This window comes from Antennarius striatus, chromosome 22 (assembly GCF_040054535.1).
Source record: "Antennarius striatus isolate MH-2024 chromosome 22, ASM4005453v1, whole genome shotgun sequence".
Classification (NCBI taxonomy): Eukaryota; Metazoa; Chordata; class Actinopteri; order Lophiiformes; family Antennariidae; genus Antennarius; species Antennarius striatus.
The window spans coordinates 998,673-1,022,742 of record NC_090797.1 but is presented as its reverse complement, the minus strand read 5'-3'; the positions used below and the strand labels follow the sequence as shown (position 1 = coordinate 1,022,742).

At 46.0% G+C, this 24,070-nt stretch overlaps 1 protein-coding gene across 2 annotated transcripts in view; it reads left to right on the top strand.

Annotated features, from left to right (window-relative positions):
- Positions 1-2,712: 2,712 nt before the first annotated feature.
- Positions 2,713-24,070, top strand: part of LOC137589071 (plexin-B2-like) — a 78,303-nt gene continuing 56,945 nt past the window's right edge. The window contains exon 1 of one of the 2 annotated variants that reach the window (XM_068306520.1): positions 2,713-3,101. The gene's annotated coding sequence lies outside the window, so the exon portion shown is untranslated. Of the gene's footprint in view, positions 3,102-12,117; positions 13,346-24,070 lie in introns of those variants that run through there. The other variant, XM_068306521.1, reaches the window with a different exon arrangement.

Genomic DNA, 24,070 nt, shown 5'->3' with positions numbered 1-24,070 from the left:
AACCTCTTGAACTTGAGCCTGGAATGTCCTTGAATGTCCTGGAACATCCTGGAATGTCCTGGAACTCCCTGAAACCTACCATTTGAGGTCTGCAGTGGAATCCAGACGCTCCAGATTTCCATCCAAACACCTGAACTCAGCTCCAACTCCAGATTTGGGACTCTGGGAATCAGATTGAATTGTGGGTAAACCTGAGGATGAATAATAGATGGATATGCTGCTGCGTTTTGACGCTGCTGGCAGGTTTGGACTCCTGACCTCTCCTAACTGTTTCCTCATGCAGTTTGTTTTGTCATGCTGGAGTTTTATTGGTGCTGCGTCTGATTCCTGATTTATTTCTGATCTGGATGCAGAAACAAAAACACGTTTCAGGTCCGATTGTTTGGAGGACGTTTCTCTGCTGTTGTTTTTATTCTATGCTGAGAAAAGAAAGTGAAAACAGCGCCCAGTTGGCAGGAATGTGTTTTGACTGGATGACCGGCCAGGCATACTGGTATGGGGTCAAGGGTCAAAGGTCAGGGTCAGGCTCGACGCCGCAAACGTAAAAGAAAGATAAGACATCAGAGGAAAAACGATCTGTCCACAGGATGAAGGCGGGGCAACAACGCTACACGGCATGGGTTTAAGTGGCGTGCCAGCATTCTGCAAACAAACGCCTGACGTTTACCCAGAAGCCTTAGCGTGTAGCATCACTTTGTCAACGAATGGACGAACGCTATGAATCAATATTTATTTTACTGTTATATAACAGTTGATCTCATTCTCTGACTGGAAGATAAAGAGGTTCCAATGTAGCAGCTAGCAGCTAGTAGCAGTTAGCAGCTAGTAGCAATTAGCAGCTAGTAGCAGTTAGCAGCTAACTCAAAGAAGATGAAAGTCAAATGTTCTAAGACTGTGGTAAACTTGCAAGTCAATTTCCTCTTTTTTGAGTTAGCTGCTAACTGCTGTGAGGAATGGGATAAGATTCCTCTGGAACCAGGATCTGGGTCTGGATCAGGAACTGAATCAGGATCTGGACCTGGATCACGGTGTGGATCAGGATCAGCTGAGCCGCTGCAGTGAAAACACTGATATCCGTTATGATCGTTGAATCGATCGATCCGGTTGCATCACACGGGATAAATCACACATCCCTCCCGTCGTGACCTCTCACCTTTCGACCCGGCGGACTACTCGACCCCTTCCTGTCGGACCAGGTGACCCCACACTGTAAGTTGTCTTAAAGGGCCGGCGCCAATCGCCGCCTTCAGCAGGACTCTGAAACAAAAGGCGGGGCCTCCCGGCGCCCGGCGGCAGGATTTCTCCTCAGACGGATTCTCCAGCAACAAAGCCTCCATTGTGCCCCACCCCCCACCCCACCCACAGGCCCACGGGTCAGCGGTGGGGGGGCGACTGCACGCCTAACCGGGCTTGACAGCGCCACCACGCCCCCGAAGTACTCAGATTACTCTGGTCTGATTTATCTGACGGAAACATGAAGACCAACATCTGCTGCAAATGAAATATAAATTAAACCATCGAAAAACCGATGAGTTCTAATCTGATGAATGGATTAGTTTGTTTGTTTTTGGAGGGTTATGTGGTTGAACGCACGTTTTTTGACACCGATTGCTCCGTCAGTCAGACGTTAAAGAACAGATCCTTTTATTTGTCCTCCTTTAATAGTTTTTTCAAGAGGCATTAGTTGCTTTTCTTTCATAGCTTTCTCTTTAAACCCATGGGATTAAATAATCTGCACCATCAAGTCAGGAACGATACAGAACAGGACTTCCTGTTGCAGCTTTCAAAATAAAAAGCCCGTGTAGTCACCACCAGGACTGGAGCGTGTGATTCATTTTGTCTTTGATTCAAATCCAGATTTTATTTCTTGTTGCATCATTTTGATGAACGTTTTACAGAAAAATTATATATAATAGAAATAAAAGATAATATAACTTTTGAAACTCAGATTGCAAGAAACTGGACAAAATGACAAATGCAACAACATTTGTTTACCCTAAAATATGAATTTTCATTTGAGAACATTTTAGCGTCTTATCAGGATTGTGCGGAAACGACTTGTAGCCTTGTGGGCGTGTTGGTCATATGACAGGAAGTAGCTGTGACTAATTATAGTAGAGGAAGAAACAAGATTTCTTACGTTCCTTTCGGGGATTATAACAGTATTTGAAACAAAAAAAAAAAAAAAAAAGTTTCAGATCTGTCCAGATTTTTTCTGGCGTTCGTTAAACTTCAAAGGTGGAAGTCGGATCTGGACAAAGGGGCGGAGCTTAAAGGTGGGAACTTTTGTGTCAAAAACATCAAATCAGAAAAGGATTAAATTTTGATTTTGCCTTTCCGGGAGTAGGATGTCTTTTTGCGCCTAAACGCATCCGCTGTGGCCCCTCCCACTGGGAGGGGGCCCTGTCTATCTACCCCAGGCCCTCAGACAGCATGAGAACGCCAGTGACGTCACTGCACCGCGATCCTTCCAACCGTCACGATTGGATTAAAAAAAAAAAAAAAAATCAACGCAAAAGACGCAAATGGATTAAAAGTGACGCAAAATCTGCGCCCCGGACTTGAAAGCCAAACCGTTCAGGGGTCGTTTATTCTGAAAGGGGACGCGTCCCACTTCTGGCTGACACCTGGTCGCTTGACGGGCTGTGAACCCACAGTGGGTGAGGGAGGAGGAGGAGGAGGAGGAGGAGGAAGGATCCCGACACTCTCCGGTTCTGCGCGCCGCACCGGCTGGAGCGGACTTTTCTCCTGGATGTTTGCGCGTCAGACGCGGAAAAAAACCCCCAAGCAAACAGTTCCTTCCGTTAAAAAACGCGAGAAACGAATCACACCTGAGCCGAACATGGAGTGTGAACCGGTGTGAACGGATCCGTGGGTGTGGGAGCCGCCAGCCTGCGCGTTTCTCTGGGGGAATATTGTTGAACTTTACTTCAGCAGCTGCGCAGACGCGCGTTCGGCTCCGGTTGGGTTCGAGTCCCGTTGCCCCCCCAGCAGGATGTACACCTGGGAACTTTTTTGACAAGTTTTATCCTCTAACTTTTTTTTTAGCGGAATACCGACAGAAACCGCGATCCTGCACCGGGAGGAGTCTCCAGTTTTAGGTAAGCCTCCCCCCTACCCGTGTCCACATCGCGTGGAAATGTGACCCAAACCCTTCCTGCTTCCAACTCCAGCAACACTTTAACGAATCTTCTCAAAGTCCTGAACGATTTTTACCGATTTTTATTTCTCACCGGCGGCTCTGAATCCACGCGTTTTCCCCTTCCAAACGTTCGGAGAACGTCACACCGAACCCCTCTGGAAAAACATCAAATTTAAAGATGAAGTCACTCCTGGTGAAACACACATTCAACGTGAAACACAACTTTAGATGTTTCACGACTAACATTCACGTCTTGTTAATTCGGGGTGTTCGGTTTCCGCCGGTCGGTGCGTCGTTTTGAGTAAACGACATAAAACCGGCCGAGAGCGCGTCGAGCTGCAACCGACGTAGCGTTAGACCTCCGCGGCGTCAGGTGACAACAACCAGCCGGAGAACGGCTTTAAAAGGGGTTTGTGGCTTTTTGACTTGTCAGCCGAATTCACCTTTGAAGTCTATTCTATCGATTCATCCATTTAATCTGCTTTGATGTCGTGAATCTTAGCTGGGGGAGGACGTTTGAGTAAATCTGAGGGTTTCCAAAGGGAGTCCGGCGCGCAGGAAGCCAGCGGAATGTGTTGGGACTCCTCCAAGCTCGGAACATCTGGAGCCCCAGCGTGGGCTGATCCCGTCGGGGAGGGGGGGGGGCTTTCAGAACGACTTCTCCGGTGTGAATGTCACCCCCCTTAACGAGCCGCTGCTGCATCGATCCGAGCCGTTAAACGTGATCGGGAACAGTTGTATTGATCAGATGTATAGGTAGTGATGGTGGCTCCAAAGGTCAGGAAAACACATTTAAAAAGTGAAGCTGAAGCTGCCCCGTGTTGGTGTTTGATGGTGGTGGTGGGGGTTTAATTGTCCACGGTGGGGGCTAATGGATTAGAATAGCCTCCACGTTGCACCTGGAGTGGGGGGGGGGGCGCATAATTCCTTCTGTGTTTAGACTGATGTTAGAATCCATGTGATGGTTCCAAGGCTGCTCCAACACTTTGTGCTGTGGGGACGTTTGGGTCTGTCTAAATGCTGGAAACATGGACCCAAAGGGTTCAAGTTAATGGGTCACAAATCAGGTTTCTGTTCAGGGCTGTGTGAATGACTCAGTATGAGGAACTGGTCCAGATGGAACGTGTCCTGACTGTTTTATTAAGGACCGGCCCGTGACCTAGGCATGGGACTTGATTAAAGTTTGGAAACAAGTTTCAGACCAGAGACCCGGATAGAACCAAGACTCAGAGCAGCAGAAGTAGATGCTGGACTCTAGGAGGATGGATGGTTCCGTTAGAGGGAACAGGTACTCGATGGCTCCATCAGGAAGGAACCAGGTACTAGATGGTTCCGTCAGAAGGGAATCGGCCTCTTGGCGGTTCTGTCAGAAGGAAACCAGGTGTTAGATGGTTCCTTCAGAAATAAACCAGGTACTAGATGGTTCCGTCAGAAGGAAAACGGGTACTAGATGGTAACCAGGTACCACATGGTTCCATCTAGTCCAGGATCCGCCCTCAGCGGCTCAACAGTCTGACTCCGACTCGTCGCGACTCCTTCATTTCATTGTGGTCCATTCTGAAGGACACAGCGTTGGGTCAGGTTCTAAACTGCAGCGATTATTCAACTCTTCTCTGTTCTGAGTCTTTTTTTAGCGTCTTGCTAAAAGTCAGGTTGTTTCAGAGAAAGCTCCACCAGAATAAAACGCTGTGCAGCTAGCGATCGCTGAACTCGCCGATGACTCGCCCTGAGGACACGATCCGTCACATTGTCTTTGAAAAGTAGTGTGGAATTCTGGGAAGTTTATACAAATATTTCTCGGGGGCGAGCTGAATTTTTATTGGCTCTTTATTGGACACGTCTAACCACTGACTCGCGACTTCACGGTTGGCAAAGCAGCGACTCGCAGGAAGTGGAATTAAAGGGTAATGAGCTGTTTTTATTCATGTATTCGTGTGACATTCGCTGGATTGGCTGCTTAGCAGGTGTTTAAGTAGCGGTGCTCTGACGTTTTTTTTTCTGTTATCTATTTGTTTTAAACTGGACTTTACGCTTTGATCTGGAGTTTGGCAGGAAGCTAGCATGTTAGCATCTGTTGCCGACAAACTTTAACTTAGTTTCTCACCTGTTTGTCCGACTTGTGGTGAGTTGGTGCGAATTTTCTATTTATACAATTATTCTGCCACAACATGAAGAATTGAATGTGTTTAAAGCTACAGCTAGTTAGCTTAGCTAACCTTAGCATATGCATTGGAGGTAGCGGGAAAAGGCTAACATGGTTCTAATCACATGTAAGAAAGTAACGTTAGCATTTTGTTGCAATTAGATGTGTATAGGCTAACTTTTTCCTCATTTCCAAGTAAGCTAAGCTAACTAGCTGATAGCATGTTATTATCCAGGCGTGAAAATGGGATCATTCCTTAAATCTTGGCGGGAGAAGCGACTGAAGTTGCTTTATTTTGAACTTTCCAGTAAATATTGTTTCTTCCAACACAGGAAGACATTAAGATGCTAGCATTAGCTATGTTTAGGTTTTTTTTATAGTGTTTGTAAAACAAGTAATCGATTATCACGCTGACAAGTCCCTGTTGTGACCCCAAAAAGCCGCCAATGATATAATTAGCAAACTGACTGGTGATAACATCTTCTTGGCTCGCTAATGTGTAGCCGTTAGCCCGTAGCCATCTTTGCTTCATCTGTTATTTGACCTGGTGTTTTTTTTCCTTAGATAAACAAAGGTAGGTAAAATAAGAGCACAGAACTTCAAGTTCAGCTGTGTCTGTTGGCGCTAGCTAGCCGTTAGCTGGTAGCTGGAGGTAAATACGGCTCAGAGGAATGTGTCGTCCTGTTGTGCGTCTGAATGGAGGCTGTGCAGGAATCAGAAACCAGTTTGGAAGGAATGCGGGCCGGTTAGTGTCAGCGTCACGCAGGAAGTGGAGCGTCTCCACGACAAGGAGAATAAACGCATCCAGTAGAACCCGATAGAAATCAGTTGAGTTTAATGGCGTGTTTATCTATTGAATTATTCAGTATTTATCAGACTCGCTTGTGTCGACACACCCGGCCTTGAATTCCTGGTCATTGTTGTTTGGTTCATTCAGCAATTTTTTATTCTAGTATGAGGTGGGAAGAAGAAAAAGTACCTCTTATCTGTTCTTTTCTGTTATAAACTACAAAAAAAAAAGTGTTTTCAGCATTAAAGAAAATAAAACATGAAACTCTGCAGCATCTCAGGGACGTCTAAGACGAATCTGTGGGATTTAAAATTCAAATAACGTGCTGGGAAGAAGTAAAAAGCAACGACTGAAATGTGTGTTTGAGTTCTGCGAGCAGCTCGATAAAGTCGCGTTAGCCGTTTCTAATCTGTGATCAAAGTCCGTCTGCAGATTGAAACGCGCTCGTCGGATGAAACTCCGGACAAACGGACGTCTCGACCCCCCTGACACGCCGACCGTCTGCTCTAGACTCGGCTCGGGATGTTCAGCATGTGTTCAGACAAAAAATATTTGTACTTTAAAGCACTAGATTGAGTTTTAATGAGCAACACGAGGACTTTACCCTGAACTCAGTCAAGAACTTTTGATTTAAGACAGGAAGTGACAACCAGTCCCCAGAGGTCAGGAGGTCACGCCGTCGCTCCCTGCTTTCACATGTTGTGTTTACGCGCTGTGGAAGGACATGTTATTTCCTGCGCTGCTTGTTTACATGCTTGTGTGTCATGTTGTCCAGATAAAGTCTGAATCCGACGGAGATAAATGTCGCCGGCGTTTTAATCTCAAACATTATTAGATTGTTTGTTTATCTCTGAGAGAGGAACTCATTAAATAAAGACGTATTAATGACGGTTTTAAGAGCGTTATTCATTTCCGCTCAAGTTATTTCAATCTTTGGATCAGTTTACGTCGGATCAGGCTTTTATAATTCATGACGTTACTGAAAAATGAAGGAAAATCAACAACTAAACATAAAGACGGAGGATTCATGATTACATCTGTCAATTATTCAACTCATCGGTTCGGTTCTGTCACAAAATGTTTTCATCTCTGTCGATTCTTTACATCTAATTTTCTGCTTCATAAAGAAAAGAATGAAGAAACGAAAAATATTCCACAAAGAAGAAAAATCTCACATTAATGGAATCAACTCAGAAATAGGAAGATGATCATCTGTGTTTGTGTTTGAAGAGTCCTGAGGGAGTTCTGCTCTGATTGGCCGGTCCCAGGCCAGAGGGCGGGGCTTATGGGCTCCACTCGTCTCCTGCGTCGTAGCTGACCTTTACGTCTGACCGGTTTGTGGTGGAACCGGTTTACTGGACGGACTTGTGTTTACATTTAAATCAGTCGGTCCTGCCTCCATCTAATGAAGCGTTCAATCAGATTAAACAAAGTTTAATAAAACAGTTCCAGAAAATAAGCGTGAAACCCGTCAGAATAAACTCGTCTCGCTTGATGTTTCACATCCTGCGACGTTTAGCATTAGCATCTTCACCGCATGACAACACCAGACAATAACAGTTGGGGTTTTTTAACTCGAGGAGCTGGACTTGTGATAATTTGGCATTTTTGTGTGAAAAATCAATTGTTGGAACAGTTTTTAAATGTTTGTCTTTTGTAGAGAAGAAAAACTATGAAAGCCTAGCGTGTAGCTTAGAGAAATATGTTCAAAACGGACAATAAAATTAATAATTATCCATAATTTTCACCATTCAGGAGTTATTTTTGGAGCCAAAATAACAATTATTTGTTTTTCCCAGCTACTCAAATTTAAAAAATAACTTCTGTCATCACAGGAACTTGGCGCCGCCGTTGATTTTTGAATTTCCTTTTGAGTCTTCTTGGGTTGTTACGGCGACGCTCCACCTGCAGACGGTCGCTAATCCAACAGCGACTGAACCATCCCGAAGGAGCGAAGCTGTGTTCCTCCTTTGATTCCTTTCATCTCTCCTATTTTTTTAATCCCGTTAGTGAATGGAAACAGAAAGCTTCCAGAAACATAAAGAAGTGACTTTCTTAGCGGCGCGTTGCTTTTTATGCAGGAGTGTGAGTGTAGGCGTTCACACCGGCGAACGGGGAAGCTCTCCTGAATGAAATCCAGTCATTAACGCCAAGTATAACGCTCAGAACCGATGCAGAACCGACGAAGAGGAGGCCAGAAGACTCTGATCAGCTTGTCTGGCTGCCGTTAACGTGGATCCTGTTAGTCTTTGTCAAATAACGACGCCTTAATGCGTTTAAATAGTTCATTATCTGCTTTACCTCCTCCAGGCAGCGTTCAGAAGCTCTCAGAGCGTCTGCGGCGTTAACCAAACAGAACCGGTCACATAATATACCAGATCAAACAGGACCGATCACATAATAAATACGAGATCAAATTGAACTGATCCTATAATCAATATGAGATCAAATAGAACCAATCATATAATCAATATCAGATAAAACGGAACTGATCACATAATCAATACCAGATTAAACAGATCCGATTAGCAATGTCCCAACAATGCTACGAGTGTGGCTGACAACCACATGTAAAATGCAGCTAGTTAGCAATTAGCTGTTACCTCAATGGAGACTCGTTTTGTCCCAAGATGGCGTCAAATTAGGGAGGAGCTGAAGCATTATTGCGTCTAATACGATGTTTTAATTTTCTTCTTCCTTGAGTTAGCTGCTAATGGCTTTTAGCTACTAACAGCTACTAGCTGCTAACGGCTATTAGCTGCCGTATAAATCTAACAAATGCACACAAACTCCTGCCATGTCACGCCGGCTCAGACTTTAAAATGCAACTAGCTAGCAAATAGCCGTTAGCTCAATTTATATCTGATTTGTCCCAAATTGGCATCAGACAGGTCGGAGGCATTATAGCATCTAACGTGATGTTTAATGTCCTTCTTTGAATTAGCTGATAATGGCTACTAGCTGCTAACTTCTACTAGCTGCCGTGTAACCGTTGTCTTTCCTGGCTCATTCTTTCGGACCGATGTTGAATCTGTGTTAATCGTATTTTTGGACTGTGGCGAACAGAACCCTTACAAACGATGAAGCTCCACCCACAATGATCCAACAGGAAGCAGTCGCAGCGGAGGCATTAGTGCGTAAACGTCCCGCGGCTCTTCCCCGCCGTAAATACGGTTGCCTCTAGGGGGCAGTGTGGACGAACTTTGAGGTTTGATCAAATTCCTGAAACAACTTCAGGACGACTGTAAATCTGAGATCTAATTTCCCTTTTCTTTTCTTTTAAAGTAAAAAGAAAAAAAAATCAATTTGCTGCCCAATTTCACCGGCAGAAATTCACCGGGACATTTCACCGAGATGAGATTTTCCGCAAATTGTTGTGGCTGACAGGAAGAAGAAAGCCGCCTCACATCCAGTCAGATTACATTGTCTCGTTGACGGGACAATTTGTAAGTCAGTTTTGTCAGCATCAGAACTCCCAGGAGCGCCGTGTCGGAGCGCCGTGTCGGAGAGCCGTGTCGGAGCGCCGTGTCGGAGCGCCGTGTCGGAGCGCCTAGTCGGAACGACGTCGAGCCGTTGGGCGTCCTTTATGTTACCCCAGATGCCCTTTAACGTTATCATGGCGGCCGCCGCCGCGCTCGCCGTTGCTATCCGTCTCGCGGGCCGCCGGTTCACGATGATGGATATCTCGCCCAGGGAGTGGCGAGCGTTTAGCAGCCGGGTAATGGGCGGAGCTACTCGTCTGTTAATTCAGGGTCACGTCTGTCAGACGGGCGGAGACGTGAGCCGTCGCTCTCCAGCAGACAGACTCATCATTACGGGATAAAAGGCGGCGGCGGCGGCGAGCTCGTCAAAGAATAAAAAACATGAAAAGAGACGCGGTGACAGGAGAGGCTGGGGGGTTGGAGGGAGGGGGGGTCGTCTAATGATTCAGGCTCGTTTCTGTTTCTATTTAAATTCATACAATGACTTTAATTACCTGCTATTCTGAGTCTATTGTTGGAGCCATCAGCAGGAGGAACGGAGGCTTCAGAGTTCTGCTGCTAGACGGGTTCATGAGGAGAACATCCAGGATCATCACACACCAACGCACACCAACACACACCACTAGAACCACCAACACACACCAACACACACCACTAGAACCACCAACACACACCACTAGAACCACCAACACACACCAACACACACCACTAGAACCACCAACACACACCACTAGAACCACCAACACACACCAACACACACCAACAAACCAACAACACAAATCCTGCTGCTGCACGCATGAGGGACAGTAGAACCTTCAGTAGAACCTACAGGAGACTCTACAGTAGAACTTGCATTAGAACCTATAGTACAACAACAACTTTTATTTCATCAACTTTTATTTATATAGCGCTTAATCACATCTGAAGATATTTTGAAGCGCTTAACAGATAGAAAGCCAACAATTCCCTGTACTATAGAACCTACAGTAGAACATATAGTAGACCCTACAGTAGAACCTACAGTAGAACCTATAGTAGACCCTACAGTAGAACCTACAGTAGAACCTGTAGTAGAACCTACAGTAGAAACTACAGTAGAACCTACAGTAGAACCTATAGTAGAATCTCAAGATACGAGTTTAATCCGTTCCGTGACTGAACTCGTAAGTCAAATAATTCCCCTTTTAAAATAATTGAATCATTTTAATCCGTGCCAGTCTTGTAAAAAAAAGCCTCAAACCCTCTATATTATCATTTTTAAATTCTGAATTATATTTTTATCAACCAATAGACACGCAGACTTTACTTGTGTGTAATAAATTATATATTTAAGTTACATAAACAATGATAAAGAATGAAAAGGAACGCAAAAGTCACGAGAACACATGAACTACGTCTTTACTCCACCAACAAGAACAAGATCCGGTCTCACTGATGTATCCATCCGCCAACACGCGGTAAAGAACAAGATACAGTCTCACTGATGTTGTATCCATCCGCCAACACGTGGTAAAGAACAAAATACAGTCTCACTGATGTTGTATCCATCCGCCAACACGCGGTAAAGAACAAGATACAGTCTCACTGATGTTGTATCCATCCGCCAACACGGTAAAGAACAGATCCGGTTCTCGGACCTTCCCCTCAGCACCTGAACGCACCACGAGGACGCGTTCGCTGTGATTTTAACGTTATTAAATCGTACGTTTTGATGGAACTATAAAGTCTCTTTCCATCCTGGGGTTTAATGGACGGGAAACTTCCCTCAAACATCACACGTCAGAGGTGATCCCGCTCCGAACGGAAGCTTTTAAAAACTTTAGACGCGTCTCTGTAATTTAATCGGCTGCTTGATCTGGCAGAAACTGCTCCATCATCAGCCGACGCCTCCGGGGAATCCGACGCTTCGTACGAAATCATTACAAGTGGAGTTGCCGCTGCCGATGTGGATGTTGCATCACGCCGAGAGGTTTCCACGTCGGGTCAGCTTCACTATGCTGCCTAACGGATAAAAGAACGCTGACGCTAAAGGAAGGAGCTAATTTATTAGCGGAAAAACAATCAGGATTTAGTGTTAAAAAACACGTTCTAAACCCTCAGAATAAACTTTATTTTACATAATTTAACGTTTAACACGACCTCTGAACCTTTGTGATGTCACGTGTGTCTCATTACAGGTTTAATCTGTGTGTGTGTGTCCGTTAGCGTGAGCGTGTGTGTAATCTGTGTTGAGGCCTCCAGCGTGCAAAGGTTGTGTTTGCAGTAGAAACAGCAGCTGTGTGTGTGTGTGTGTGTGTGCGCGTGTGTGTGTCCTTGACCGGTCTGTTTGTTCAGGAAGGGGAAGCTGATAAAGGTGATGCTCTGAAGCTTCCTGACTTTCACTTTGAACGGAGGTTGTTGGACTTTCAAAGGCTCAAATTCGACCTGAACCCGGAAAAAACAGTCCCGACCTCATTCGACTCGGTTGATAACAAATATGATAGAAATCAATATCAAATCAATGGTTTAAACACAGTAAAACACTTTTATTTATGATTTATTTATTACATAAAAGGCTGATTAAATCTGAAAGGGAGTCCTGAACGGAAGCAGAATCTTTTCTGTCGCTGGTTCTTCGTCCTCCTGATGATGAAGGTCAGCAGACTATCGCTGCAGACGTGACGCGTCTCTGGGTTTCACGTTTTGATGCGTTTGGATTACTTTAGCGGGTTTGATAAAAACGACAAACGTTTTCCTCTCTTCTCATTGGTCGAGCCCAGAAATGAACCGTCCATCCGTGCAACGGGATTCTTTCCGTCTGAGGCCGTCTCTCTGCGGACGTGAGCTTTAGCGCGTCGCTAACGGTGCTAACTGTTAGCAGAGATGTGACGGCGTCGCTGAGTGGGTGTGAGGCACGTGTGTGTGTGTTTGGGGGGAGTGAAGTATGTGTGTGGTTGGAGTGTTGGAGTGGGTGTCCACATGTGGTTTGAAGCAGCAAATTAAAGTCCCTCCTTTCCACGCAGCCGAGTGACCTCTGACCCCCAGATGATGGATTTACGGGTATGTGTGTGTGTGTGTGTGTGTGTTCTCTCCGTCTTTACCTTCTTGTCGTTTTTCTGCGCTCGCGGAACACAAACGTTCTCCACATGATTTCATCTGAACCCACAACCCTTCCATTAAGCATTAGCGCTACTTGTTCTCTCCATCAAGCAATCAGCGTGTTTCACGCTCACACGGCGCCGTAATCACACACACACACATACACACACGTGGCTGATTACAGATGAGGCATGTATGTAAAGCACCAACAGGAAGTTGTTTTCTTTTCATCATCGGCGAACCGTTGGTTTGCCGCCGCGGAGCGTTCAGACGGGAGGCGCTAGCTTAGGCTACCGCTAATGTTTTCTGCAAATAAGCATAATAAGCTGTTTTCAGAATCCATTAATGCACCTGGTAGCGGGGATTGTGGGTAATGAGTGCGTTGGAGATTGAAGAGCAACCAACCGGCTCACAGGAGGCGGAGTTAGAAGGTCAAAGGTAGGACTGAGTCAAAATCGGAGTTCAGAAGGAGAGGAAAACACTTTGAGGAAAAGTCAGGGAGGTGAACAAATGGTTAATGGACTGGGACCACACACACACACACACACACACACACACACACACACACACACACACACACACACACACTCTGAGTGTCACTGATTAGCGTCTCGCCTGCTGGAGCCAAATGGGAAACACTTGACAAACGTTAGCGACAGCTTTAGCAGCAAGGCGTCGTTCACCTCATCGCCCCTCCCTCCTGAACGCTGGTAACGTTTATTTTGGCGGGGTGCATCCTGTCGGACTTTCTCAGGAGCTTGTTGGAGCTACCCAACGATATAGCTAGCTTAGCTAGGTAGCTCTGTGAACATTCAGAGCTAAGCTAGTGAACGTTCAGAGCTATGCTAGCTACCAAAATACATTGCTAGCTTAGCGCTGCATGTTCAGTGACCATTCAGAGCTAAGCTAGTAAACATTCAAGCTAATCTAGCTATGTCATTCAGCGAACATTCAGAAACAAGCTAGTAAACCTTCACAGCTAAGCTAGCTACCAAACAAAGCTAAGCTAGTGAATATTCAGAGCTAAGGTAGCTCCTCAATGAAGCTAAGCTAATAAAGAGCTACCCAAGGATGCAGTTAGCTTTGCTAACTGTAGCTATGAACATTCAGAGCTAAGCTAGCTACTCAATGAAGCTAAGCTAGTGAATAGCTACCCAACGATAGCAGGCTCACCTCTGAGTACTGAATATTCAAGGCTAAGCTGTGTTGTTGTTAGCTAGTAGAGTCAACAAGTTAACAAAAGAAAAGCTAACATTAAAACTATCAATCAAACAAAAGAGAGTAAACGTTAGCAGGAACCTGATTTTAGTTGTTCTCTAAATCAACTCCAACCGTCGGCCATGATGGTTGTCGGTTAGAATCTGTGGCTAGTCGGGATGACAGCATGTTGTTAGAAGGCTAAAGGACTTCTGATTGGTTCTGGAACTTCCCTTTGTGTTTTGGTCGTAAACCTAACGCCATCTGACTCAGACAGACTCCGTCAGGGCGCCGCGGCGCCATCGGAGCGGGATAGCGTGTTAGCGGCGCCATCAGAGTGGGTTAGCGTCTAGCAGCAGCAGCGTTTCCAGTGTGTACACATCTCTAGCGGCGGTTCAGCGTGTTTGCTGAGCGATTGTGAGCTCATGTGCTTCACTTCCTGTATTCTGGCCGGCTGCCGATTCGCCTGCATGACTTGGCTTCCTGCCCTTCCTTCTTCTCTCCTCCCTCCCTCCTCAGTGATTCCTGCTGTTCGTCCCTAAATACAGACATAATATTAGCCTTTAAAAGAAGTCAAGCGATGCAGAGCGAGGCTGTCATTATCGCCATCTTTGATTTCCTCTTTTGGTCGAATTTTATTTTGAAGGCTGCTCCTGTTTGTGGTGCTAATTTGTTGTTAGCCGTTGATTCAACCTCAGCGTTTCCTGCAGATGTTTGACATTAAAAACTTCCAGCTGTTAAAGAGGTGTGATCTTTACCCTCGCCTGGGAGACTTTTATTGTGAAAGTACTACAGGAAGCGATCCAAAGTGGAATCAGGATGACTTATTGCCCATTAAACGAATAAAGAATTAGCTATGTCATTCTTTAAGTAACAGCGGTATCTAAGTCTGATAAGGCGGTCATCATGTTCAGACTTTTATTGTGAAGTTCACATCAACTTCCTGTGACTCGCTGCAGAAAAGTTCTGGACCCGTTTGCTGCCACGCGTTTGCTCGTAAATGGAACCAAATGTCAGATTTTTCCCTCGGTACACAAACGTTTCCCCCGCGCGGGTTTGGCGCCGTAGATCCGCTGACGGTTGTTTATTGTTTGTTTGTTTGTGCGTTTGGCGGTTGTTGGATCGCGGCTATGATGATTGGCTGGACAGAAACGGAGCTGGAGTCTGTAGGACGGTCAGGATGTTCTTCTGGGTTCCAGTCAGATTTCTGTGTTTGCGTGTTTATTTTTTCTCCACCCACATTTGTCTTGTTTGTTTATTTGTTGTCCTGCAGCTCTATTGGTCAGTCAGACGTAATAAAGAACAACATTATGTTTGTACGTGAGTTGTAGAGGTCGTTTAAGGTCAGCAAGTTCAACTTGAAGATAACGTAACACAACCAGGAAGTCGGCGCTGCCTTAGAAGACGAATTCAGGGGTAAAAGGCCTTAACCAGGGGGGCGTGGCCACAGAGCAGATGCGACGAATCGTCACGTCTGAATTTTTACTGGATGTCTTTGAATGCGTTCCATGAGATTTTTAACCTCCTGTACTGTAATAGCTCTAACCTATCTTAGCTTAGCCTAGATTAGCCCAACCTCTAAATCTTTTCAACATGCACATTTTACGAGTCATGTGACCAAAACACCCTTTTTTTTGGAAAGAGTCGCTATGGCTAATGCTAACACTGCTAACTAATGAAGCGTTAACTTGTAGCTCAGGTGTCCAATAATTAGCTTTTAGCTTTTAGGCTGTTATGTTATCTTCTTCAGGTGTTAAAACGTGGAAAAAATAAGCGGGTATTCAAATTGAAACTTTATTGTTTTTGTGAAGACGACGTTTCGTTTGGAGCGTCAGATTCTGTTCCTGATTTCTGGGATCGTTGGGTACTTCCTGGACTTCCTTTCTGTTCCTGTTTGTCTGGAGTAAATTCTGCTGCGGCTGCGAGGCGATTAGTCATCTGGTATCAGTTTATTCAGCCTGTAATGGAAACTCCTCTCCGCCTGAGCCACGCCCTGCACGCGCTCGCCGTTGTGTTTCCTCCCCGCTCCTTTTTCATCTCCTCTTCATCGCCTCCTCCTCCTCTCGTTCCTCCTCCAGTCGTTCAGAACTTTCTCTCCCTCGTTTAACCTTTTATGTTTCCTTTCCCGCATCGGGTTCTGTCGTTTCTTTGCTCCGCCCCTTCACCACCTCCATCAGCTCCCAGGTGGTTGGAGCCGATGGAGGATCGACATCACTTCCTGGTTTCCTTCGTCCGGGCAGGTGAAGTTAAAAATGGCGTCTGCGATGATGTCATCGACCTTGAGACGCAGGTGGGGCTTAAACCTGTCCAGCAGAATTAAGTCTAATGTTATCAATGGCGAGGGGGCGGGGCTATGGTGACCAGCTTAAAGATGGAAATGAGGATGAGCATTTGAAAGGCGGGAACGGGAACGGGGAGTGTGTGTGTGTGAATGGCGCCATGGGAGGCGGATACGGGTGTGTGTGTGTGTGTGTGTGTGTGTGTGTGTGTGTGTGTGTGTGTGTGTGTGTGTGTTCTGCCAAACAGAAGGCGTTGACGCCAGCACCAGACAAACACGCCAGCTTCAGGGTTATTTCACAAGGACGCTGATCGCCATATGAAGGTGTGAGGTCACACAGACCTCAAACGTGTCACCGATCAGGCTCCGCCCCCTCCTAGATGTCAAGTCCAGACTATTTCCATGCTAATAAATCAATCAATAGAGAAGAAGAAGAAGTTTAACCAATCAGAGGCAGAGTAGGGCGGGGTTTAGCTTTGTACTTCCTGTTTGCACTCTTGCAAACATTGAGGGACATTTTGGCTGTGCTTGCGTGCAATAAGTTTGTGTTCAAACTAATGTATGTAACATGTATGTAAAGAGGCCTCGTGGGTTTTTAATCCCTCTGCTTCGACTGACAGGAAACGGACCGGACGCTTCCTGCCGCAGAGAAACGTGAAAAATATTCCTGTTTGCATTCAGCAGACATGAATGTGAGTCGGGTCGCCCAGTTGTTTGTGGGTATAAAGCTGCCCCCCCTCCACCCTAGCAGAGATACCTCATCTCTCGCTTGGGTGCAGTTTGGCTGCTTGGACGCCGACTTCCTGCCACGCACCTCCACCGGAGCGCTGCGCCGGCAGGAAATTGGACCCTCAACAGTCTGTAGATTGGAAATGAAATTCCCTTTGAAAGGGCCAGACGACACAAACACACACACACACACACACACACACACACACACACACACACACACACACACACACACACACACACACACACACACACACACACACACACACACAGGCGTCTGTGGCAGCTTAAACTATAGAGTCTTATCAGCAGCGCTGCTATCAGTAGTTTAGGAGGGAGCCTCTCTCTCTGTCTCTCTTTCTGATAAGGCATTGATGTTAATTCTCAGTCGTGTCAGACGGAACAGATCGTTCGAGGCCTTCAGACGAATAGAATCTTTTGTTTTTATCAGCGACACTTTGTTGATTGTTGGTTTTGTTTGTTTGTTTGTCGGTCAGGTGACACAAACGTCCCTGAGATACACAAACACGTGTTCTACCGCTGTCGTTACATACAGTCTACACGTATGAACCGTGTAGCAGTGAGATCAACAACACGGAACAACGTAGATCTGTCAATATGTAAACAGGCTTTTAAAGGTAGTTTGTAAACTAAATGTTTACCTCTGTAAACAAATGAACAAACCAATCCTTAGATCTTTGCATTATAAATAAATCTATAAATACAAACTTAAATCTGTAAACGTGTAAAGAAATTTGTAACCATTTAGATCAGTCAGCGTATAAACAAATCTGTAATTGCGTATATTTATATTTATATAAATATAAAGTTTTTAAAAATTAATTAAAAATTAAAAAAATATTTGTAAATGCGTAGAAAACAGTAAATTTCTGCAAGTTCTCATAACTCCTCATCCACATGTGGCTTCTTGGAGCATATTTGAAAATTGTTGTTCAAAATTCACAAATTTCTGGACCCATTTGTGATTATTTTACTCATTTACAAATTTTATTCTCTTTAGTTTCTAACGGTTTTTCTATAATGAGCCCAGAACTAACGTTTAAAGCGTGAAGCTGCTCTTAACTGAGTTTACATTTTCATCTCCTTAAATCTAGTAATTTCCTGGACTTTAATTCCAGACTTGTTTTTTTCTTCAGACTGAACCCTCATTGGGCGATTCAGGTGAAAACGTCTAGACGTCCTAAACACGGCCCTCGCCGCTGAACGCCGTTGATGCTACCTTATTTAACACCTCGATGTCCAGACCTGCAAATTACTAAATCAGCGCCTGCATGGATGGAGATGAACAGAAAAATAGTTCTCAGCCATCAAAAGTGTCAGTTTGCTTCGTGAACTGGTTATTAATCAGCTCCTGAGGAACCTGTCATCGTCGCTTCTAAACAGCGGCGTCGGCGGAGCATCCGGCACGCAGCGGGAGCATCCCCTGAACACTTGTTGGGATTTGAATTCATTAGTTCTATTGGAGGGAAACATGCTGATTCTTTTCATTATCCCTGTCGTTAATTTGCTGTTAAAATTCATTCCCAGGTGATATTAAAAAAAAGCTCCGGTTCAGCACCTTTGAGAACTTTAATTTCCTGCGGAGTGAAATCCCCGATTTATTCCGTTTGAACTGGAATCCCCATTAACCTTGAGGCGGAAACGTTTTGCCAAGTTCCCATTAGCGGTCGGAGTGAGTTGTTTGGTGACAACAAAGACGAGCTGCTGGGGGAGATTTATTCTCTCTCCTGCAGGATTATCGCTAAAATTTGGGTCACCTGGAGTTAAAAGACGGAAACGTGAGATGTGAAGCTCAGAAGTCCAACGTCGGCTCGTGGAGGTTGAGTTAGCGCTGGAATTGGCTCGCATGGCTAACGAGAACCCAAACAAGACGAACCGTCTGAGTCTAGTGTATTGAGCTAACGTGTATATTAGCACAATGGTGCTAATATAGCAATGTTATATAAGCACATAATGTTAGTAAATGCTATATTAGCACACTTACTGATGTATCACTTGATACTGTATTAGTAAATGAACTAATATAGCAATGTCATATCCCGACTCCAGGTCACGGTCTTCTGACCCCTGGTGGTCTGGAGGACCTTCATCCTCAAGCTCGATGGCTAGCCTAGCGGTAAAAAACACGTCTTTATCAATGTTTCTGACTGTTATTAAGCGTCATAAGGTCAGTCATGTTAATTGAAGTCATTCTGGCGTCGACGTGTCGGATCTCCTCTTGTCGCCTCCTCAGGAGTGGCGATGTTTTTGGAAATGAAAGCAGGCGGAGAAGCTCTTCATCTGGCACTTCCTGTTCCGACGCAACCCCCCACCCCCCACATGTGATCCCAGGAAGCGGCGTGGACGTGATCTGAAGGGGGCTTGAAGCGTCTCGACAGTGATTGATGCCAGCGGGGCGCCGCCAATGCCGACCGCCACGGCGGTCCTTATCGCTGACATTCCCCGCTCGGAAACAAGATGTCAGGCGAGGGGGGGGGAGGGGGAGAACACACATGGAGAAGTCGTGTTGTGCATCTAGGCGTGTTTGTGTTCAATCCAGGTCTCTTTTTGATGGTGAGGGAAAGGCTTCAGGCGTCGCAGGTGATTCACTGAATCAGGCGTTCGAGGCTCCGTCAGCAGCAGCGGCCCCGCCGCGTGATTAGTTAGCATAATTGCTCCTACGCTTCCTTTGTTCCGTCTCTTTTTTTTTTTATGGTCTAATTGTTCAGAAAGTGCCGCGTTGGAGTCGTCATGCCGAAGGATCGAAAAACTCCGTCAGCGACTTGTTCCCGTGTTGGAATCCGATTTGAGATCCGCAGCGCCGCTGGTTTTCTCGTTTTGGCTTTTATTCACCTCACATCAGGTCCTCAGAACGTCGTGTTGATTAAAGTTCAATTAGAGGAGGTGTCTGTCATGGCTGAGATGTGTCTGCTATTACTGGTGTTTTTACACTGGGATGACTTCTGATTAAATTGGAACACAGTGTATCGTCTCACTTCATCATAAATCGTTTTGTCTGGTGGAGTCTCTGGAAAGGAGACGTTGGAGGGCGGAGAATGAAAGGTGGCGCGGGGTCAGGATGAAAAGGACCGGTGTTGTCTTCAAGGTCGCTGCCCCTACATCCAGATCACATGACCACAGTCCAGCTGTTTAGTGTTTGAGGATGTCAAATATGTTGTTTGGAGTCACGTTGTCGAATTTTCATTTGATGACTGTTAATCTGAGGTGAACAGTTAGAGTGGCGATCGATCCCGGCGGGCCGGTCTTGATGCGTGTTCGTCAGGTGCGTGTAGCGGCTGGTGGACAGGAAGTGCCCTCCATACGTCCCGTCCACACCACATAATTACCCTCATGACTTATTAACGGCGTCCTTAATCCTCCTGCGTCCGAGCTGATGGCCGGATGTTTGGAGCGTCGGACGCCACGCTGGGACGGCGTTTAGAGGAGCGGCGCCGGAGACAGATCCGCAACCCGGGAGACAGATTAAATACCTGAGACTCTCCTGAAGTCTAATCGCTTCTCTGAGCGGCTGGAGGGAAGACGAGGTCGTGGAGATGGGGGGGTTTAATAAGACCGCCGATGGAGGAACGGGGGGGCTTTGTTTCACCTCCTGAACCTCATTATGGAAGCACTTCTGATTGCCTGGCTGCATATGTATTCATCCTCCATACAGGTGTGTGTGTGTGTGTGTGTGTGTGTGTGTGTGTGGACCCCTAACTAGTGTTGTGTTCCTCTGATGGTTTCTCCACACCAGGATTTCAGATTTCCATAAAACCCAGCACGTCTTCCTGGGAGAGACGAACGTCTCTTCGCCTCTAATGAGTCTCATTTTTCTCGTTAAATCTTTGGCGCATCAGAACCGTTGTGAGAGTTTTGGGGCCGGGTGTTAAACTGACGAGCGAAGACGTTTTGACGACACGACTGGAATGAAATGAAGGCGTTTCGGTGGGTTCTGGGTAAGGGTGGGCGGTCTAGGTAAGGTTTTGGTCCTTAAAAGGCAGCAAAACATACAAATGCAAGATCTCAAGACGCATCTTTGCCGCGTCTTGAGAATCCAACCGCCTGTTTAACGGAACAAACGTTAAACACAACCGCTGACAATACCGCCACTTAACCTTTGACCTCTTCCTGAGGTCGGCCGGTTCTTCGTCGAGGGGTCGCGACCCTTCGGTGACCCCGGGTGATCGGAGATGAAACCCAGACACGCGTTTCCTTGTAAACACGTGAACCCGGGAGGTCAGGCGTGTTGAAGGTCTTCTGGGGTTTCCTGTCCGATAGAAACGATAGGACTGAGCACCGACGCTACGCTAGCTGGTTGCTGCAGACCCAGATCCATGTCCTCATTCTGCAGCCAATAGCAGCTCATGTTTTCATCGTGATTTATGTGATTTAATAAAAGGAACATTCCTGAATCCACCCTTCTCTCCACCGAGACCGACCAGTCCTACGTGAGGAGTGTCCGCTCACTTCCTGTCCTCGTCCCTTTCTGGACGGCGTTCCATCTTAACCAGTTCTGCAACTAGCTTCACATCTAACATTTTGTTTCCTTGACGTTGCTAACCGAGCGAGCTAGCAGGAAGTAGCTCGTAAACAGACCTACCCACCACGTTAGAGTCTTAGAAATGTTGTGGATCTGAATCAGGAGGCTGGTCGGGTTTGATGGACGCTTCCTTCTTGCTTCACAACGACTTGTGTTGTGTTTTCTCCCCCCCCCACGCCTGGACCCTGCATGGGAAAAGGGAAAGCCCCCGTGGTCCCAGAGGAATACTGCATGGCTTAGGAATGACGACGGATGGTTAATTAGGACCAGGCGCTCGTCTCCGGCGGGGCGGAGGACAAACGACCTCCGCTGGGACCGCCTCTGTTTCTCTGCTTCCTCTGTTTGAATTTGTTGGACCCCCCCCCCGCCCTCGTCGTAGCGGAGGAACCGTCACGGTCTGTCGCGTCGCGAAACAGAACATTGAAATCAACATGAAGTCCTTAGCAAGTCAGGATTTGATAGACCGTTCGGGGTCGTTAGAACTCGACTCTCGTTTTCGTGTTTTCGCTCATCGGTTCCAGATCTGTGGGACGTCATTTGAGCGAAAGATTGAGGTTGAACTTTGACCTCACGCTATTGACTGCATCTCGCTTTCAGTTTGGCCTCCAATCCCAGTTTCTCTTTGTCCCAGGAATCCAGAAAGATTCCAGATTTCTGTTTTTAGTTTTTATAATTTTTAGCATCATTTTTCTTCCGCATTGTGGGTCACGGGGGTTGCTACGACCTAATGATATGATATTATATGTTTTTATCCTCACTTACTGTGCAGTAACATGATATTGTGTGCTTTTAACGTTTTACTAGACATTTGACGATTTACCGACGTAAAGTGGAGTAAAATAACGTGAACTTCCAGATTTTTTTTGTTTTATCTGTTTTTGAAAACTGATGATTAATTAAGAACGACATTACATCAAACGACGTAATCTGAGGTCAAACAGCGTACTTTCCAACACCTCCATGTAGAGTTCAGTGTCATCAGCATAGAGTGTTAATGGATCAGCAGAAAGTGGCTGATGTTTAGCATCAGGAGTGTCTGGTATGAAAACAAACTTCCCTGAGGGAAGTTTGTAGCGTTAGTTAGCCTTAGCTACCTTTAGCTTTTTTTGTCAGACTGAGGTTTCATCCGGAAAGGCCAATCTGTACGTGGAAAAAACGATCGGAAATCTTCATCTAGTTCCATCCACGCTTCCTCTGACCGTCTGACCTGAAACGCTTCCAAACCAACGGACCGCTTTCCAAGAAGTCTAGAAAGCAAAACGTCCACATTCCTGAGCACAATCGGTCTGGAGGGTGTTTTTGTACCGTTCCTCTCACGGAACAGGTTTTTCTTTTCCTCTGGTTTGCATCTCGGATCACTCTTGGGGGGAGTTTGAGCTCGGAAACAAATCCCGAGCAGTTTCTGTTTGAGTCCACTGAACCTCCGGTGTCTCATTCCGCCTCACGCTCTGACGTTGTTTACGGCCCGTTTCTGTCCGACGATTATGGGATTTTTTTTTTTTTTCAGCCCCCCCAATGGGCCGGATGATAAACGTACGGCCGAGATCGACAAACCCTCTGATTCACGTGTGTCGCTGCGTTCATGTATGAAATAGTGTCGTCTTTGTTTTGTCGTTTCTCCTCTCGGGATCCCGCTTTTCTTTTTTTTGTTGTCGTGCACGAAGGACAGAAAGTCTTTGTCTTGGTTTTGCGTGCAGACGGGGGGGATGTCGGTTCAGGTTCTTTATCTTCCCAGAAAGAGAAAGTTCTTCTAGGAGGTTTTCCGTCCAGAGTCTAATCTTGTAATTGATCACTTCTAAATCCGTTCCACGCTAACAAACGACACAGATCCACGCTAACAAGCTCCTTTCATGAATAATAGATGTTTGATAGTTTGATTTGAAGCTTTGTCGATTAACCGGGAAGCGATCAAAGCAATCAAACAGGCAGGAGAAGCGTTTAGCCGCGCCGCAGAGCTAAAACAAACATCCAGTAGATTCACTCCAGCTTTTCCCACATTAGGATCTATTTTTAGCGGCGGGATGAGGGCGCATGACGAAGCGGGAACACCCACGCGTTCTTACATTAAGGCTGTCAGGATCACGAATCCTGCAGCTGATGATTAATTGTCCAACAGATGATTGTAATTAAAGCTCTAATTGCTTATTTCTGTTCAGATCCGTCCCAGATCCTCGATTTTTGTGGAGTTAGGGTTTCGATGCTACGTTTTTTTACCGCTTTTTTTACCGATTCGACAGATCTCAGCCGTCGGTTTGTCATTTTTGGTGTTTGGTTTAAATCAAATATTCTGTGTGGTGTTTGGTCGAAATGATCCAGGATGTGAGGAGAGAAACGGTTCAAGAGTAGTATCCATCCGCCAACACGCGGTAAAGAACGAGATACGGTCTCACTGATGTTGTATCCATCCACCAACACGTGGTAAAGAACAAGATACGGTCTCACTGATGTTGTATCCATCCGCCAACACGTGGTAAAGAACGAGATCCGGTCTCACTAATGTCGTATCCACCCGCCAACACGTGGTAAAGAACGAGATGCTGGATGTTGTCTCTCTCCGGTGGATCCGCGTTGCTGGACGGACTATTTCACGACATGGAGCCACCACACGAGCGTTCGCCGCCAAACGGCGACGGCGTCCGTCTCCGTGTTCCGTGTGGTTTTGCTGAAGCAGGTGAAGCGAGAGCTTCAAAG